Source organism: Lepidochelys kempii, chromosome 3, assembly GCF_965140285.1.
Source record: "Lepidochelys kempii isolate rLepKem1 chromosome 3, rLepKem1.hap1, whole genome shotgun sequence".
Taxonomy (NCBI): domain Eukaryota; kingdom Metazoa; phylum Chordata; order Testudines; family Cheloniidae; genus Lepidochelys; species Lepidochelys kempii.
Genome location: NC_136382.1, coordinates 168,082,524 through 168,096,371, shown reverse-complemented (window position 1 = coordinate 168,096,371; position 13,848 = coordinate 168,082,524). Strand labels below are relative to the sequence as shown.

The window sequence follows — 13,848 nt, the reverse complement described above, 5'->3', positions numbered from 1 at the left end:
ACCAAATGTAAACTCATACACAGTTGTCTTTCTGTGACAATAAACAAAGAGCCTAAAATAAAAATATTAAACCTCTCCCATTCATATCAATAAACATTCATGGAGCATGTTGGCAATCCTCATGATTGTATTGAGACTTGCAATATTAGATGTTTTTCTTAAACTCCAGCTCCTGGAGGCAAGTGATCACAAAATAATCTCTGCTTTCTTTTTTTAAAAAGTTTCTAGCTCTCATGGTTAAGGTGAAAAGCCTGAGAACATGAGCAGAGTACTCCCTGAAGGCTCAGAAACTAGATGGCAAAAAAGAACTTCCACGTTTTGTTTTTTTTTCTTAATCTCATGATTTGTTAATGTTTGGGGCTAGCTATACTGATGAGGAGACCGTCACTACTATTTTACCAAAAATCATCTGCTACTGTCCTTATCCATTATTAGATGCAGACACTATTGGTCAAGGAGTTCTAGGGTAGTTGGTTGGTGTAAAAGATTGCTGGGGTGGAGAATTATATGTTGGAATTCACAGCTCTCCCACCCTTCTCCCCAAAGAAAAAAAATTAAGTCACCCCTACTCCTGCTTACAAAGAGAGGGGAAAAGACATCTCCTTCCCAATCTCCAATGGCTTTGGGGGTATCAGGTGTCAAAAACTTCTGTGACATCTTCTACATAAAAGTATGATATTCTCACAACAAAAATATAGCATGTAGAAAATATGGAGAAAGTATAAATTTAATATAAAAATAGGGAATACAAGGATTGTCGTGTTCATATTTAACTCATTAAAAACTTACATGTTTGAATTTACTTGAAGCTGCTGTCCAAAAGTGTAGAAGAAGAACATACAGAATTTATGTCCATCTTGCTGCAGAGTACAAAAGACCTTGACTATTTAAAATAATTGACACTAAGAAGTAAACCATATAAGCCCATTCCTTCACCCACTGAAAGAAAAGGGAAAGACTTCAATGGGAGCCACATCCTGGACCTATGTGGTTACTCTTGGATATTATTCAATCTACCAATCTATTGCAGAGATAAGCAGTAAACAATTTATCAAATTCGGTCCTGAGCCACAGTGCACTTGTAGCAGCCGTGTTAGTCTGTATTCCCAAAAAGAAAAGGAGTATTCATGGCACCTTAGAGACTAACAAATTTATTTGAGCATAAGCTTTCATGGGCTACAGCTCACTTCATCGGATGCTTATGCTCAAATAAATTTGTTAGTCTCTAAGGTGCCACAAGTACTTCTGTTCTTTTAGTGCACTTGTAAAATCCCCAGGCAGTAACTATGACAGATTCCAAATACTTCACCAGAGGCTGGATCTGATTACTCCAGCTGACCACAGGATGACAGTTGGTCTCTCAGTTTTCAACAAAACTGTAAAGGATTTTATAGAACACAAAATTCCTTGAATTGTACCCAGAAGCACATAGGCAGCTAGTATAGCCATTGAAGAACTGATAACCCCATAAATTACCATCCAACAGTAGATCGCTGCGTTATGTACTCGGAGTAGCTTCTGAGTAGCCTGCAAGCATAGACCGAAGTAGAGGGGATTCCAAACATGCAAGTAATCTACAAATCACAATTGCTATGGTGGAGTCCTGCTGCAAGAGTAAAGGCTACAAATGCCTACCCAGATATAAAGAGGAGGAGGGGTGTTTTTGGAATTCCAGAAGTGGTTAGGAGGTTTAAAAGCACTCCCAAATTGTGTCTGTCTAGGGCAAAGGCTGGACAAAACCCTCTCACAAAGGGCTACAGAAACTACACAATACCTTAAAGATTATCCACCTGTACTAATGATGTCATCTTGTCGAGACTGAGCTTCAGTCAAGTCTTCCAATTCCATTTCAGTTAGACACAAAGAAAGCACAAATACTGGGCCTGATGAAAATGAGACACAAAGGTACATATTATCCATGTACTGATGGCACTGCAGCCCAAATTGCCTTGCATACAGTGAACCAGGAGGGCAAGAAAACAGACTAGGAAATCTCACAGAGATTACTCAGGGCAGACAAGTGATTGCACAAAACCACCCCTGGCACCTCTCAGAAAGGAAAGAGCTAGAGCTCTAAAGAGCTTGGTGTTGACTAATTGGGAGGCTTTGAGGGAGGCACTAAAGGGGACAGCATGAAAGATTGCAGAGTTGGGAGTGTACAAGACTGTCACAGGGAACAATCAGGACAGAGGTGTGAGTGGAGTGTACAAAGCTGTAGGGCAGGGTAACTCAATAGGCAGACCTGGGGCCAAATCTGAACCGCCAGACACTTTTGAACGGACTGCAAAAATCTTTTTATTTATTATTTGTATTTTCTCTGGAGTCTGGACCTTGACTACACCTTGACTAAGAAATTTGGACCTTGACAAAAATAATTGTTTACCCCTGCTGTAGGGCGTGTAGGAGGAGAAGGGTCAGACACATAGGCAGGGGCAGTGGAGCTGGAGAGAGCTCTGTAAATTAAGAGAATAGCTAAAACAATGTGGAAGAGGAAAGGAAGCCAGTCTAAAGAAACAAAGAGGGAAGCATGGGCAGAAGGACAGGAAAGGAAGAGGATCTGAACTACTACATTTTGTAGGGACTGCAGCAAGGACAGATGTGAAAGGAAGGGGCAAAGGAGGAAGAAGTTGTAGATCCCATTCTTCTTTACCAGTTAATCAGCTATTCTCAGACTTAGTCCCTTATTCTTAGCAACAGGGTATGTCTACATTGTATCTTTATATTTGTGGATAATCCAAGAACCATACCCAGATGTACAGACACTCTTGCCCCAACCTATGTACTATATAATTTTTTTAATATTACCTTTAATAACATTTTTAAAGACCTGAGGCATGGCCATGGCTGGGCCAAGCCAGTTGACTCAAGTTTGCAGGGCTCAGGCTGCAGGGCTAAAAATTGTGGTGTAGACATTTGGACTCAGGCCTTGTCTACACTGGCAAGTTTCTGCGCAGTAAAGCAGCTTTCTGCACTGTAACTCCTGAGGTGTACACACTGCCAAGCCACGTACTGCGCAGAAACTGCACAGTTGCAGCACTGTAAAGAAACCACCCCAAGAGGCATACAGCTTTCTGCACTGGGGCTACAGCACCATGGTGCCAGTGTAGACACCCTGGTCCATTTCAGCGCTGCAATTGGCTTCCGGGCGGTGTCCCACAATGCCTGTTCTTGCCTTTCTGGTCATCCGTTTGAACTTTACTGCCCTGCCCTCAAGTGACCAACCATCATCTCCCCCCCTGAAACTCCTTTGGAATTTTGAAAGTCCCCTTCCTGTTTGCTCGGTGATGTGTGCAGTTATCTTAGCACATCTTTCCAGGTGGCCATGCCTGCTTCATACACCAGGCGATCCCCCACTTGGAGCAATGCCGAGCTGCTGGACCTCATCAGCATTTGGGGAGAGGAGGCTGACCAGTCCCAGCTGTGCTCCAGCCATAGGAATTATGATACCTATGGTCAGATTTCATGGTGCATGACAGAAAGGGGCCATGACCAGGACACATTGCAGTGCAGGGTCAAAGTGATGGAGCTGCAGAACACAAGGCACGGGAGGCAAACCACCACTCCAGTGCTGCGCCCACAAGCTGCCAGTTCTACAAAGAGCTGGACACTATACTTGGTGGTGACCCCAGCTCCACTGCAAAGGCCACTGTGGATACTTCAGTGGTTCATGTGCCAGTCGAGAGTGGACAGAGCCAGGAGGAGGAAATCTTGGACGAGGATGTGGAGGGGGAGGGGGACCCAGAGGCAGAGGATGACTCGGAGGTCAGAGATGCATGCAGCCAGGATCTTTTCTACTCCGGAGGAGGCTAGCCAGTCACAGCTGTTGGATCTTGGCGAAGCACAAACAGGAGAGGAGGCCCCTGGTAAGTTGATTTGATTCTGGGAATTGCTGAAGAGAGTTACTGGGGGCAGGAGAGTTGCAGAAAGCAGGCTTGTGTCTGTATGATGCACATACCACCACATGCCTAGTTTGAGCGGCAGAACAGGCTGTTGATAGACTCCCTCTGCCTCAGATCTCCACGAAACTCTCGTGGAGATACTGGGCAATCCACTGCTGCAGGTTCTTTGGCAGAGCTGCTTTGTTTCTTGCCCCATTAACGGTAACTTTCCCGCGTCACTCTGCCATTACTGGAGGGGAGAGGGGGAATAACCGTTGTTGCACACAGGCGAGCCTCATAAGGGCCAAGGAAGAAGCTGCAGTCTTGGAGAAGACCCTCCCTTGATTCCCTGCTCACCCTCAGCAAAGAGATATCTTCCATAATGAACATAGCCTGTGGAAAAAGTGGGGACAGGAGTGATTATCAGGCCCCCCCTGCTGGCTGTCCCCAAGAGCCACATGCCCAGTGTACAGTAGGGTCCAGAAACACGGATTTACCCTGCCCCTGCAGCTACTCATCGTTTTGTGACTCATGTGTGCTTGCCTGGGGTCAGTCACTTAGTGACAGGTATGGGAATAGCAGCTGTGTTTTAAATCACTGAATCAATGTTCTGTGTGTTGCAAACAATACTGCTTCTGTAAAATGTTGTGTTTTGGCTTCACAGAGATGACCTTGGGAGTCCAGCTTCCCTCTTTGTTATTGCCAGCTGAACAGCTGCGCAGAATTAGAAAGTGGCCACGAAGAACTAAGGAGGACTTTCTGCGTGAGGTTATGATGCACTCCGCGGCCTAAAACAGGAATTTAAGGAGTGGCGGGACAGCGAGAAGAGGGACCGAAAGGAGAATGCGGCACTCCAGAATGAAGCCACGGAGCAGCTCTTAAACATTATGGCGCGCCAACTGGACACACTCCAGGTGATACTAATGCTGCAAACCAAGCAGCTCCGCACTCACCCACCCCTGCAGTCGCTATCACAAAAAACTCTTTCCCATGCGCCCCTCAGACACCACCACCACACTTTTATCAAACTCCTGGCTCCAGTCTGTACCCACATTATTCCACTCCTCCCCCTCACAGTCCAGCACTGCGGACTCCCAGTACTCACTGCACTCAACACCCATCCCTCTGCAGTTTAGCCCTGTTGAAGTACAGTACCAGCTGCATTGTACTCTAAAGGAGAAGGTTGGATAGGATCGCTGGACATACACAAATCTTTAACTGTCCAAGGACCCCACCTCCTCCTGGTACGTTCCCTTCCCCCATCCCCTCAGTGGTGATGTGTTTTTTTGTTTGTCTCTCTCCTCCAGTTGTTGTTTTTTAATACAAGAATTGTGTTGGTTTGAAAGCAATCTTTATTCTATTAATTGAAAGCAAACAGAGCCCTGCAAAGCAACAGACAATTATCTTAAACCCTCATATTGCCTCATCTGCACCAATCACAATCACCTCCTATCATTACGAGCACTGCACTCCCGAGCACAGCAACAAATATTAGTGGCTTTCTGTTTCAAATTGCTGCCTCAAGGCATACCTGATCCTTATGGCCCCATGCTGCACACCTCTAATAGCCCTGGTCTCTGGCTGTTCAAATTCAGCCTCCAGGCACTGAGCCTCAGCGGTCCATCCCGAGTGAAGCTTTCACCCTTCCCTTCACAAATATTATGGAGTGTACAACATGCAGCTACAAGTAGAGGAATATTGTCATCAGCCAGGTCCAGTTTCCCATATAGGCAGCACCAGCGGGCCTTTAAGTATCCAAAAGCACACTCAACAGTCATTCTGCACTTGCTCAGCCTGTTGTTGAACTGCTCCTTGCTGCTGTCAAGTTGCCCCACATATGGCTTCATAAGCCACGGCATTAAAGGGCAGGCGAGGTCTCCCAGGATCACAATGGGCATTTCAACTTCCCTAACTGTGACCTTCTGGTTCAGAAAGAAAGTCCCTGCTTGCAGCTTCCTGAACAGGCCAGTGTTCCAAAAGATGCGTGTGTCATGCACCTTTCCAAACCAGCCTGCGTTAATGCCTCTGAAACGCCCACAGTGATCCACAAGCACCTGGAGAACCATAGAGAAATACCCCTTCCGATTAATGTACACAGTGGCTAGGTTGTCTGGTGCCAGAATTGGAATATGCATGCCATCTATCACCCCTCCACAGTTAGGGAAGCCCATTTGTGCAAAGCCATCCACAACGTCATGCACGTTGCCCAGAGTCACGGTCTTTTGGAGCAGAATGCGATTAATGGCCCTGCACACTTCCGTCAACGGTCCAACAGTCAATTTTCCCACTCCAAACTGGTTAGTGACCGATTGGTAGTCGTCTGGAGTAGCCAGCTTCCATAGTACAATCACCAAACACGTCTCCAACTGCAGGGCAGCTCTCATTCTCGTGTCCTTGTGCCACAGGGCTGGGGCAAGCTCATTACAGAATCCCATGAATGTGGCTTTCCTCATGCGAAAGTTCTGTAGCCACTGCTCATCATCCCAGACGTGCATGACGATGTGATCCCACCACTCACTGCTTGTTTCCTGAGCCCAAAAGCAGCATTCCACTGTGGTCAGCATCTCTGTGCATGTCACAAGCAATCTCGTGTCGTACCTAGTACGCATGGTGAGATCAATGTCGCACTCCTCTTTCCTTTGTAGTTTAAGAAATAACTCCACCGTCACTACTGACATGTTACTCAGAGTGAGCAGCACACTGGTCAACAGTTCGGGATCCATTCCTGCAGACCAAAGAGGCAGAGTGCGCAGTACACAAACCGTTGAAAGATGGCGCCAAATGAGGACGGAAGCACAGGGATTGCTGGGATGCGAAGCAATGCATCATGGGGCATTGGGACAGGACCCAGGATGCCCGTGACCCTCTCTGCCTTCCCACAACTCTTAGCGGCAGAAGAGGATGAGATGCTCTGTGGAATAGCTGCCTAGAGTGCACCACTCCGAATACCGCTGCAAATGCCACAAGTGTGAACAAGCTATTGCTCAGGTAGCTGACAGTGTGAACACAACAGTGGTTTCCCTTCAGCGCTCTCTGAGCAGCGCTGTAACTCCTGGTGCTGTAACTGTGCCAGTGTAGACATACCCTCATGCTAGAGCCAGGGCTCTGGGGCCCTCCCGCACTTATAGAGTCCCAGAGCTCAGGCTCCCCGACTGACCCCGGCCAGCCACAGGTGTTTAATTGTTGTGTAAACATACCCTGTATGTTATAAAACAGGTTCCTTGTTTTATCCTCTTTGTATGTAGAGAGCACTAAGTGCAGTTCTCATTCCTTTAATTTGCTACAATAATACTTCTTGAAGAACTAAGCCTTTTCTAATATTTACATATTGGCCTCATACTGCTTAAAGTAACCAGAAGGGCTAACTCTGTGTCCCCTGATTGCTTTCTGAACCTCCAGTGATAGTTTTGTTGCCAATCTCGAAATGGAAATCAGTTTTGCCTAAGAAAGAATAAAGGGAATGGGCTGGCCCATGAAAGCATATGGGTGCGTGTTAAACTCCATTGATCTTGAGACTGGCAAAGTCTTACTGCAGCTCTTGACATGCTTATGTTTTGTCTCCTCTCCATCCCTTAAATAGGGGCACGCGCTCACGTGAAGAATCCCTTCAAAGTATTTTCTAATGTACCATGGAGGCCTGTTCTTTGCATATTATTATTTTCTCTCTCCCTCTTTTTCTCGAGAAGGAAAATACTTCAACTTCTGTCCAAATAGACAGGGTCTTGGACACAGAGGACCTGATTCTCAGTCAAATCAAGCTCACTTAACAAAACTCTGGTAGTGTAAAGTCACCATAAAGCAGGAGTAAAGTATAGTTATACCCACTGTAAGGCCTTTTTACAATGCCATATCAGTGTAAAGAGGATGTAGCATAAATGAGAATTTGGCCCAATCATCATAACACCATACAGGTTTGGGGATAGGATTTCAGGAACCTGCACTGAGGGTGTACAGCCTTTGTATACAATGAAGTCCAATTCCATGGGATGAGATGCACATCTCTGGGCAGTGGCTCTTCAGAGTAAAAGACAGCGTCACTGCTACACTGATCCATCTGCCATTGCACCCCTTGAAACAGGGTTGCAAGGATGACAGCCACTCCAGCCCTGTGGCTCATCCTAATCCTTCATTTAACCTGACAGTTTTTGATTCATACATTTACTTTTGCTTTCCATTTTTTCTGGTTGAATGCCCAAAATTCCTGCCATGGTGGCAGTTACAAAATCTATTGTTTTGCTGGGCATCTTTGCCACTTTCATATTTGCTTTTCTCGGCCTCATTGCCCAAGCATAGCTGTATGCTCAGTTTCCCACTTTTCACTTCCTTTTCCATACCTGAGCTGAGCAGGTAGGAAATGGTATAATCATGTCAAACTCCATTCACAATCCAAGAACAGCTGCATAAGTGTCAGCACCAACTGCAAAGCACTTCAGTTGTCAATTAGGATCCTTCTTTTACAAAGCACTTTGAGATCCATGTATGGAAACCTCTAGATAAGAGCTAAGTATTAGTATTATTAAATCGGATTGTCTGAATATGCTTGTACAGCTAGTTAAGTGTGTGATGCTTGGTTCAAGGAACTTACAAGCTCCCCTGATAAAAACTGTAATGTTTACAAGCTCTAGCAAGCTAAGTAGCACCATTGCAAGGAGTCTACAAGCTTCACAAGACCAATAGCTTCAGGTTTTGTTTAGCTTTCCCCACCTACCTTAAACAAAACAAAAACTCTAAGAAATATAGTTCATTGCATTATGCCCATGTAATATCATAGTTGCACAGTAAGATAAGAACATAAGAACAACCACACTGGGTCAGACCAATGGTCCATCTAGCCCAGTATCCGGTCTTCCGATAGTGGCCAATGCCAGGTGCTTCAGTGGGAATGAGCAGAACAGGTAATTATCAAGTGAATCATCCCATGTCCTCCACTCCCATTTTCTGGCAGACAGTGGCTAGGGACACTAAGAACACAGTGTTGCATCCCTGTCCAGCGTGGATAATACCCATTGATGGACCTATCCTCCATTAACATATCTAGTTCTTTTTTGAACCCTGTTAGAGTCTTGGCCTTCACAACATCCTCTGGCAAAGAGTTCCACAGGTTGACTGTGCATTGTGCGCAGAAATACTTCCTTTTGTTTGTTTTAAACCTGCTGCCTATTAATTTCATTGGGTGACCCCTAATTCTTGTGTTGAGAAGGCGTAAATAACACTTCCTTATTCACTTTTTCCACACCAGTCTAGATTTTATAGGCCTCTACCATATCCCCCGTTAGTCACCTCTTTTCCAAGCTGAAAAATCAGTCCTTTAAATTTCTCTTCAGATGGAAGCTGTTCGATACCCCTAATCATTTTTGTTGCCCTTCGCTGTACCTTTTCCAATTCCAATATATCTTTTTTGAGATGGGGCTACCAGATCTGCACACGGTATGCAAAAGGTGGGCATACCATGGATTTATAGAGAAGCATGATTATATTTTCTGTCTTGTTATCTATTCCCTTTCCCTTCCTACTAGTTCCTTATGTTCTGTTCACTTTTTTGGCTGCCGCTGCACACGGAGCAGATGTTTTCAGAGAACTATCCGCAATGACTCCATTATCTCTTTCTGGAGTGGTAACATCTAATTTAGATGCCATCATTTTGCATGGACAGTTGAGAATATGTTTCCCAGTGCTAGATCTGTACAAGTTCAGGCTTGAACAGTATTGTAAGAACAATGTTGCATGCTCTACCTGGGAGTTCCTGCAGCCCAGCACAAGGGATTTGCTCCTGTTACACGGAGAATCTGTTCAAGGATCTACCATATTGACTGGTATAAACCGTCATTTCCTGTGTTCAAAATTTTTAAAGTCAATACATAGAAAATTTAAATTGTCAGGTAACAACTAGTGAGTTTGGGGGAAAATGAGTTTAAATGGAGTCAAATATAATATTTCACTTCTAAATGTTGAAATATAACACACATTGCACATCCAGTAGTCAATATGTTTCCTAACAGTTAAGTGTCAGGCACAAGACTGCAGTGCTGCAGTGTCTAAACCAGTGTTTAAAAATCATTGCATGGAACCAGAGATAGAAATGCTGGTTCTAGGCAGTGGTCCCAGGAACTTCAGGCATGTATTCTTAAAATAAAGAGAGTCAGAGAGATACATAGACATGCAATGCCCTCACTGCACTTGATCGTCCAGGCCTGCTACAACATCAAGTTGTCAGATTCTCATATTGTTGTGATGTCTGTGGAAATATCCCATAAAAGGATGTGTCATGATTTAAAAAGCCAAGAAATCAGAAATCAAAAGTTATGTTTAAGTAGTAAGGTCTTGATTTAACGGGTTTTTAAAAAGTAAATTGAAAATGAGAGTGAAAGCTACCACTCCATCCTTCATTCTGAAAGCGTTAACGCATACTTGCATTTCAGTACTCTCATGTGTCTAAACAGACAGAGTAGTTGTCATGCAGGAGCAGAAAAGTGAGCCTGATCCTTTTCACTATGTGCAGATTTTAGCAGGTCCATTCAAGAAGCAGGAACAGATGACCTCTCCCCCGCCACGCTCTCCTCTGGATTACTTGGGATTCTTGTTGCCAAATCTGCAACTCTAAATCTGCATACCCCATTCGTTACCTAAAGACCTCCATACAAGTAACCTCTCCCTGTTAAGTCCATGTACGATACCTCTGTCACTGGAGTCTAGTGTCTTGGGCTCAGGTTGCCAATTCTCTGTTTTATCGTAAGTCACGTGATAGCTGCAGTTTTTCTAAACTCTCCAGCTCCTTGAAACGTGATTGTGAGAATCTGAGCTTTCACTGAAACAGATGTTCCTCTCTGTCATAGTTGCAGAGAAAAAGCTTTAAAATGTAACCCAAGTGCAATAAGGAGGATCAGGCCCACAGTTTTTAAGGTGCTTGGAGATCCTTTCATCTCCAAGGTCTTCTACTTCTATAAATGTCTAAATAACACTAGTCGGCTAATAGTTCTGCTTATCATTGTAAAGCTACGAATCTGTTTGCACATACGTAGCAACACAAGTTAAGTTTTTACTTCTTGTTGTCTTGGCTACTTGTGCTCTGCTAGGATCCAGAATTTAGGAGACAGTTGCTTTTGAAGCAGTAAGAAAAACAAATTACTGTACCTTGCTGTTTAATGTCCAACAATTGCTGCCGGAAGTCATTTCATGTTGATCTGTTCAGTCTTCATACAATAGAGACATGATTTTCTGATGGTTTTGAGTTCCATCCCTTAAAAATTCATACTAATTCTGAAGAGGGGAAGTAGTGAGACAAGTTAAGGCTGCAGGATATTGGGTTTTTCCCTTTTTTAAAATAACCTCAGATCTCCACAACAGACTCTGTCATAAATATAAAGGGAAGGGTAACAACCTTTATGTATGCAGTAATATAAAATCCCTCTTGGCCAAATATACAGAATCACTTACCTGTAAAGGGTTAATCAGTTCAATTAGCCTAGTTGGTACCTGACCAGAAGGACCAATGGGGAAAGAAGATACTTTCAAATCTGGGTGGGGGGGGAGGAGTTTTTTTGTGCTCTCTTTATGTGTGCCCTCTCAGACAGAGAGAGGGACCAGGGCAGGAAAAAACATCTAAAAAGATCCTGAAATGATACATATAAAATTACAGAAATTGCAAGTAATAGCAAGAAAATGCATTAGATTATCTTTTGTTTTAGCATGTGAATTTTCCCTATGCTAAGAGGTAATTTTATTCCTGTTTTGTAACTGGGAAGCATAGTCAGAGGGGAATCCTCTGGGTTTTAAATCTTTTTATTTATCCTGTAAAGTTATCTTCCATCCTGATTTTGGAGGCATGATTCTTTTTTTTTTTTTTTTTTTTTAAATAAAATTCTTCTTCTAAGAACCTGATTGATTTTCAGTTCTAAAAACCAGGGATTTGATCTGTGCTCACTTTGTTAACCTATCGGTTGGTATATTATTCTCAAGCCCCCCCCCCCCAGGAAAGGGGGTGAAAGCGCTTGGGGGGATATTTTGGGGGGAATAGGGCTCCAAGTGGCCCCTCCCTGAATGTTTGTTTAAATCACTTGGTGGTGGCAGCAGCAACACCGTCCAAGGACAAGGAAAGGAATTTGTGCCTTGGGGAAGTTTTTAACCTAAACTGGTGAAATATAAGCTTAGGGGGTCTTTCATGCAGGTCCCCACATCTGTACCCCAGAGTTCAAAGTGGGGAGAGAACTCTGACAGACTCAGTAGGCAGTTATCAACAGTGGAAATCTCCTCTGAAGAAATCATAACCACACTATTAAAGAGACGCTGTCAGCTTAAATTTGCACCCAATTTTAGGTTTTACCTAAAACAGGTCTCATTGGAATTATTCAAATCTATGGAAGAATCCAGTTTAGTTTGAACGGTTTGTAGTATTTCATTCCTAAATTTTAATCAGTCTAAATGGATTTATATAACTGGTTTGTAACACACTGTATGGAGTCTGTAGTTTTGCTTTAGAGAATTCATGCATAACATGGAAGAAATCCAGCCTCTGGTTCCAGAAACAAATCAAATGTGAATTCTTTTATGTTACCTTAAAGCATAATAATTACAATTCCGGCTGGCTAAGGTAGAGTAAAAGCTGTAGAAGCAAATTAGCCTGCATAACCGGCTCACATACTACTGTTCAATAAAGAGATTCCTTTCTCTTCAGATTTATTTTACTTGGAAAATTCTACCAAAGAGCAGACTCACTCGTGCTGGGGGGATATGGGCTCTGGGCTGGGGGTGCAGGTTCCAGGTGGGGACAGATATGAGGGGTTCAGAGTGCAGGAGGGGGTGTGGGCTCCAGCTGTGGGTGTGGGCTCTGGGGTGGGCCTGGGGTGCAGGAGGGGGCTTAGGGCTGTGGCAGGGAGTTGGGGTGGTTGCAGAATGCGGGTTCCAGGAGGGAATTTGGGTGCAGGAGGAGACTCTAGACTGTGGCAGGAGATTGGGGGTGCAGGGTCCCAACAGTGCTTACCACAGCTCCCGGGAAGGGGCACTCAGGTCTCTGCAGTCCTAGACACATGGGCGGCCAGGGCTGCCCATGCACCTAGGGGCCGATGGGACCCAGCAGCCGCTTCCAGGAGCCACGTGGAGCCAGAGCAGGCAGGGAGCTTGCCTTAGCCCTGGGCCCCCACGTGCCACTGACCAGACTTTTAATGGCCTGGTTGGCAATGCCAACCAGTAGGGTTGCCAACTTTCTAACAGCACAAAACCGAACACCCTAGCTCCATCCCCTGCCCTGCCCCTTCTCTGAGGCCCCAACCCCTGCACCATCCCTTCTCCGAGGCCGCACCCCCTGCTCACTCCATTCCCCCTCCCTCTATGGCTCATTCTACCCCACCCTCACTCACTTCGCAGGGTCTTGAGGTGCAGTAGGGGGTGAGGGCTCCAGCTGGGAGTGCAGGCTCTGGGGTGGGGTGGGGGGTGAAGGGTTCAGGAAGGGTTTCTAGGCTGGGGCAGGGGTGCAGGAGGGGGTGAGGGCTCCAGCTGGGAGTGCAAGCTCTGGGGTTGTGAATGAGGGGCTCAGAGTGCGGGACGGGGCTCTAGGCTGCAGCAGGGGGTTGGGGTGGGGGAAGGGGTGAGGGCTCCAGCTGGGGGTGCAGGCTCTGGAGTGGGGTCAGGATGAGGAGTTTGGGGTATAGGAGGGGGCTCCAGGCTGGAGTTAAGTGGTGTGGAGTGCGGGGGGGAGGGGAGGGCTCAGACTCCGGCCACATGGTGCTTACCCCTCAGGCAGCTCTGGTTGGAGGCACTGCAGGGCTAAGGCAGGTTCCCTGCCTGCACTGGCTCCATGTGGCGCCCCAGAAGCAGCCGACGTGTCCGGCTCCTAGGCATACAGAGCCAGGGAGGCTGCTTCTGCTCAGAGTGTCCAACTGCAAACACTATCCTTGTGTGAGACACCTAAGCCAGATCAGCTGTTTAGGTAGCCCGTGCAACCCCCATTTACTTTTTATTTGCCTGTTTCTGTATT

General features: G+C 45.5%; 1 protein-coding gene across 1 annotated transcript in view; it reads right to left on the bottom strand.

Annotated features, from left to right (window-relative positions):
* Nucleotides 1–1,779: 1,779 nt before the first annotated feature.
* The window catches only part of INTS7 (integrator complex subunit 7), a 69,023-nt gene continuing 56,954 nt past the window's right edge, over nt 1,780–13,848 (bottom strand). The window contains exons 22-23 of the transcript XR_012158241.2: nt 11,010–11,135; nt 1,780–1,883 (exon numbers count right to left, since the gene is read on the bottom strand). The gene's annotated coding sequence lies outside the window, so the exon portion shown is untranslated. The remainder of the gene's footprint in view (nt 1,884–11,009; nt 11,136–13,848) is intronic.